This window comes from Mus caroli, chromosome 5, assembly GCF_900094665.2.
Source record: "Mus caroli chromosome 5, CAROLI_EIJ_v1.1, whole genome shotgun sequence".
Taxonomy (NCBI): domain Eukaryota; kingdom Metazoa; phylum Chordata; class Mammalia; order Rodentia; family Muridae; genus Mus; species Mus caroli.
Genome location: NC_034574.1, coordinates 100,899,177 through 100,905,452, shown reverse-complemented (window position 1 = coordinate 100,905,452; position 6,276 = coordinate 100,899,177).

Sequence of the window (6,276 nt, the reverse complement as noted above, 5' to 3'; positions counted from 1 at the left end):
TAAGAAGAATATCTTGCAGTTAAGGAAGGGGTTATAACTGGCTTGTTCCAGATGTTGGCAGAGGACAGAGTGCCTAATTTGAGTCTGTGCTATTAAGGTTGGTTTAAAGCCACATCAAGGGTTTTGGATACAGCTCACGGAAATATTTGTCTTTGTCTTGGTCCTAGACAATGGCATTAGCTTCTTTTCAGTTGCTGTGACAAAATAGCATGACCAAGGTGAAGTGGAAATTTCTGGTTTCTTTGGAGACTCAGCTGTGTTATGTGATGTTTTACTGGAGACTGTCTTATGAGAAGATGCTCTGCTGAAGCAGAGACTTGGGATGATGTTGTGCTCAGACCAGACATGTGTTTTTCTGGAAGCTGCCTGAAAAAAAGGGCATGGGGTGTTTTGTTGGAGTAGATGCTTGGGAGAACATGTGATGTTAGAAAGGGTTTAAGTATAACCCATCAGACAGTGGCTGATGCTGTGGCATTGGCTCCCTTTTCCTGTTTCACTGATCATTATTTGTCAGAACTTTGTGTGACTTTGTAGAGAGAAATACACCAAAGAACTTCTTATAAAATTTCAGCAGCTTCTCAATACTTTTGCAGACTTCAGTCGACTGGCAGAGCCTTGCTGTTTCTACTGGATTGAGTGCCCTCAAAGAACTATGTCTAAACAGGGCCACATCCCCATTTGCCCTATTTACCTTTCCTTCCCCCTACCTCTGGCGGGTGGTGGATTAGAAGGAAGGTTAAAGTGTTTAAGAACTCTTATTAAAGTAGGTTTTGAAAAATATAAGCCTACACCAAGGCAACTTATAGAAGGAAGAGTTTATTTGGTCGTGTGGCTCCAAAGAGCTAAGGCTGGGAAGTGTATCAGCAGGCAGGTATGGCAGCTGGAGCAGCGAGCAAAGAGCTCACGTTGTAAACTTCAAGCAAAAGTGGGAGAGATCTAATGGAATGACTTGAGGCCTTGACAGCTCAAAAGCTCATACCCCGTGAAGAGCTCACGTTGTAAACTTCAAGCAAAAGTGGGAGAGATCTAATGGAATGACTTGAGGCCTTGACAGCTCAAAAGCTCATACCCCGTGAAGTACTTCCTCCAGCAAGGCCTTCCTTCCTAGACCTCTCCAGTCATCACCAACAACTGAGAAACAAGCCTTCCAATCCTAGAGCCTACGTAGAACATTCTCATTCAAATCACCACAAGACTCAAGTCAGGAGAGATTGCTTGATCATATCAATCCAAATGGAGTTTGCTTTCCCACCCTGTAGCTTGTTTGCTTGAAGAGCTTGCTTCTTTATTAAGCAATATTAATGGTGGTGTTGGAAAGAGAGCGTGACTAGTAGGATCAAGACATGTAACACTAGACAGTTAAGAAGGGAGGCACCTGCCTCCAGGTTCCCGCCCTGTGTAAGTTCCTGTCCTGTGGGAAGCCACATGTGCCGTTGCAGAGTGGCACAGGCTTCTGCTGGCCACCACGCATGGAATCCCCTGATCCTTGCCTTTCCTACAAATGCATCCTTGCCACACTTGAGCAAAGCCTTGTTTCTCACATACAGTCAGCCACATCACATCGACCCATTCCTTGGTTTAATCATTCCGAGGACTGAGTGCCTCCTAAGCTCTATGCCCATGAGATAATTCCTATCCCATATGTGTTTGTAGATTCCTATGCCCTACCGTGAGTCTAAGAGATTGCTTCTGTGAATCCAATTAGGAAGACAAGATAGGTCCACCTGTCATTGAACAATGGATTACTTAAAATTCTAGCACTCTGGAGGCTGAGGCTGGAGGTTCACAGATTCAAGGTCACCCTAAGTTAAAACAAACAAACAGAGGAGCAATGAGAACAGCAACAAAGGAAGAGAAGGAAGACCTTGGTGAAGGCCAAACAAGTAAAGCAGAGAGAAAGTATGGCAGGTTAGAAGGACCGACACAAGCGCTGTAGGCAAATGTGTGCACTAAGGAAGACTTTTTGGATATGTTGGGTATGAGTAGTAGTCAGAAAAATAAAAGAAGGGCCTGTCAAAACTACACAGGCACAAAGACCTGCACTAAGGTATTCTGGGCCAGGTATGGTGGTACATGTCTTTAATCTCAGGACTTTCAAGGCAGAGTCAGGTGGATCTCTATCTCCCATGGTCTATGTAGATGGTTCCAGACCAGCTAGGACTACATAGTAAGACCCTACCTCAAAACAACAAATAACAAAAAAAGAAAGAAAGAAAGAAAGAAAGAAAGAAAGAAAGAAAGAAAGAAGAAAACATGTGTGCTAAAGGCAGGACAAGGTGGCTCGTGTCCATAATCTCAGAACTCAGAAAACAGAGGCAGGAAGATCGCCAAGAGTTTGAGGCTGGCTTAGTCTATATAGTGAGTTCCAAGCCAGTCAGGACTACACAGTGATCCTGTCTCAGAAACTGTACTGGCTGGTTTTGTGTGTCAACTTGACACAAGCTGGAGTTATCACAGAGAAAGGAGCCCTCCGTGAGGAAATGCCTCCATGAGATCCAGCTGTAAGGCATTTTCTCAATTAGTGATCAAGAATGGGAGGGGCCATTGTGGGTGGTGCCATCCCTGGGCTGGTAGTCCTGGGTTCTATAAAAAGGCATGCTGAGCAAGCCAGGGGAAGCAATCCTGTAAACAGCACCCTTCCATGGCCTCTGTATTAGCACCTGCCTCCAGGTTCCCGCCCTGTGTAAGTTCCTGTCCTGTGGGAAGCCACATGTGCCGTTGCAGAGTGGCACAGGCTTCTGCTGGCCACCACGCATACATAGGCAGGAAAGTTTTTTGCCAAGATGAGGTTTTGAGAATTGACCAAAATTGACCAATCAGAAGAGAGAGAAATTGACCAATCAGAAGAGAGAGAAATTGACCAATCAGAAGAGAGAGAAAGTAACCAATCAGATAAGAGAGAAAGTAACCAATCAGATAAGAGAGAAAGTAACCAATCAGATGTAGGAATGCAAATGAGGTAGTAAGCATCAACCAAACACAACACGATCCGGGTGTGAGACACGCCTCTCCTAGGCCTATATAAAGCAGCACCAGGGCTGGGCTGAGGGTCTTTTCGCCTCTGCAATCAAGCTCTCCCAATAAACGCGCGTGTGTGCAGAAGGATCCTGTTGCAGCCTCGTTCTTGCTGGTCGAGTCGGATGCGCGCAAGACTGTCCTGACTTCCTTTGGTGATGAACAGCAATGTGGAAGTGTCAGTTGAATAAAGCCTTCCCTCCCCAGTTTTCTTCTGGGTCATGGTGTGTCTTTGCAGCAAGAGAAAAAAACCTGACTAAGACAGAAACAAACAAAAAGAAGTCTCGTTTTGATTAGGAAGCATTGCACATAGCCCAGGCTGGCTTCAAACTCACTGCTTTGAACTTTTGATTCTCTTGTCTTCACCTCCCAAGAACTGGAATTTCAGGTGTGTGCCACCATGCCTACTTTTATGTGTTGCTGGGAATTAAGCCCAGGGCTTCATGAATGCTAGGCAAATACTTTACCAACCAAGCCACATCCTCATAGCAAAGAAGTTGAGTTGATGACAAAACCTGTTTGGGTGCTTCGGCTCTCAGGTCTGATCTGAGCAGAGGGTTCCTGAATGCCCTGTGAGGATGCAGCTTTTCTGCTCTCCTTGGTTGGTCTCACAGCAGAGGAGGATGCTATCCCGAGATGTCAAGATCCTGCTTTCTCACCTCGTTTTTGTCATCTTACTTTCCAAGAGCAGGGGGCCTGAACTGTGAATAGATTTCCTTGAATGACCCTATTCTGCCTCCACTATATGGGGCAGACAATGCACATTAAGATCATTGAACCCTGGGCTGGAGAGACGACTCAGCAGTTAAGAGCACTTGATGCTTTTGTAGAGGACCTGAATTCAGTTCCCAGCACCCACAGGATGGTTTGTAGCCATCTGAACTCTAGTTCTGGGGGATCTGATGCTCTCTTCTGAGCTCCACATGCACCAAGAACAATTGTGCTATATTTATCAGAGCAATAGAAACGAAACTAGGACACAGGGTGTATGGTGGCACAAACCTGCAATGTCAGTATTTAAGGTTTGGAGGCAGAAAGATTAGTAGTTCAAAGCCACCCCTAGTTTCATAAAAAGTACAAAGCCGCCCTGGGCTACATGAGATCGTTTATAAAAGAAAGTAAGTTCCATAATACGTAACAGTATGGTTTGCTATCTCATATTAGTAAATAAGATTAGCAATTCCATGAGTAACATAGCTGGCAGATGTGGAGAGGGCAAGAATTGCAGATTAGACAGAATAACTTTTGATTATAATGAGGACAAGTTATCAGGTTACAAATTACTGGGGCTGGGGAGATGGTCCAGTGGTTAAGAGCATTTGCAATTGTTCTTCCAGAGAACCTGAGTTCAGCTCACAGCACCCACATCAGTTAAAGAGACTTACAACCCTCTTTAATGCCAGCTCCTGAGTCATCTGATACCTCTAAGGGCACTTCACTCCCGTGCACATTTCCCACATACACACATGCGTAACTAAAGATAGCAAAGATAAATTTTAAAAAAAAAATCTCTTAAATTATAGATTACTTAGTAAAGGGGGCAACAGTACCTACCTGCCACATGGTGGCAGTCTTTTCCTGGTGAGCATGGTTCTGAACAGAGGGCACAAGTCAGATGACCTTGAAGGCTCAAGGTCAGGATGACTTTTAACAGTGTCAGTGAGATAAGGTTTGTTAAAGGGACGGCTGCAGTAAGCTCATGGGCAATTGGATGTGCAAGTCACTGAGAAAGAACTCTGAGAATCATCAGAGGGGTAATCTTGACCATTGATTATTCAGAACATCACACACACACACACACATACACACACACACACACACACACACACACACACACGCTGTATATAGGCCAGAGGCTGGTATGTGACGTCCTCAGTTTCTCTCTTTTATTTATTTGTTGTGGGTGTGGCAGTGAGTGTGCCAGAAAGCACATGTGTAGGTCAGAGAACAACTTTGTGGAGCTGGTTCCATGTATATGGGCCCCGAGATCAGGCTCAGGTTTCCAGACTTGTGCAGCAAGCTCCTTTACCAGCATGGGTCCTTCCACTGGCATTGTTCTCTCTCTCAACCTGGAGATCCCTGGTTCCACTACACTAGTTGGCCAGTAAGCCCCAAGGATCCTCTTGTTTCTACCTCCCCAGCTCTAGGGTTACAGCAATATGCTGTTGAGCCCAGCCTTTTCATGTGGATGCTGGGAAACAAGCTCATGCCATCATGCCTGCACAGGGAGCGCTGTACCAAGAGAAATGGGCCATCCTCCCAGTCCTTCAGTGGAGCCGTCCTCCCAGCCCTTTGAAGATTCATCTTATAGGAGACAAATACTCTCACATCCTGGAGGTGCCTCTATATACTCACGAACATTTCCGCAAAGTCTCCAGCTTCCGTTTCTTCCGAGTTTCTGCTCTTCGTTTAAATTCTGCACATGCACACAGCTTCTTTTTTGTCTGTCAGGACACATCCAAGTTAGATCGCTGTTACAGTTCCATTCTCACTGGGCAACATGGCGGAAAGCTATCCAAAACCCAGGATGGTCTTTAGTCCACTGGTCAAAAAGAACTTCCCGCAGGTGAAGAAAAAGTACGAAGTAGGCACGCTTACCCTAGTTACGTGTGCCGCTTTACGTCGTCGATGAAATGAACCAAATGTTTGGTTCAGTGTCTCAGGCACCTCTGTTAGCACGAGAAACTCACATGGTAAGATCTATATGGATGAATGCTATGACAAGACTAAGATATTCCAGAGGTGGAAGCCAGCCCTCTGCCTGAAGACGAGCTTGCTCAGTGATCTCAGAGGTATTGGGCAGCACATCCTACCTCTTCATCTCTGTCAAACTGAGTAAGCAAATATCCCAAAGCTGGAAGATCTTCTGACACCTCCTACTAACTTTCTTGTAATGGTGTAAATTTTGATCTTATGTTGATGTTAGTCTCGGCTTAATATTTCATTTGGGACCTTGAGAGACAGGCAGTTTCTCCCCTGCTGTCTTATAAAAACATCAAAAGCAAGCAGTGCTTTCTATACCACGTAACTTAAAGTAAGGATTTTGTTTTGATGCAAGCTCTTGCCATGTAGCCCAGGCTATCCTCAAACTCATGATCCCCCTATGTCAGCCTTGAAAATGCTGGTGTTACAGCTTAAAGTGGGATATTTATGGATATTTGACACATTCTGTATTACTGTTCAGGTTTCAGTGCCAGAATAGCCTCCATGAAACCATGGCTCAAAAATAAAATATCGCTGGGCATGGTGGCACACGCCTTT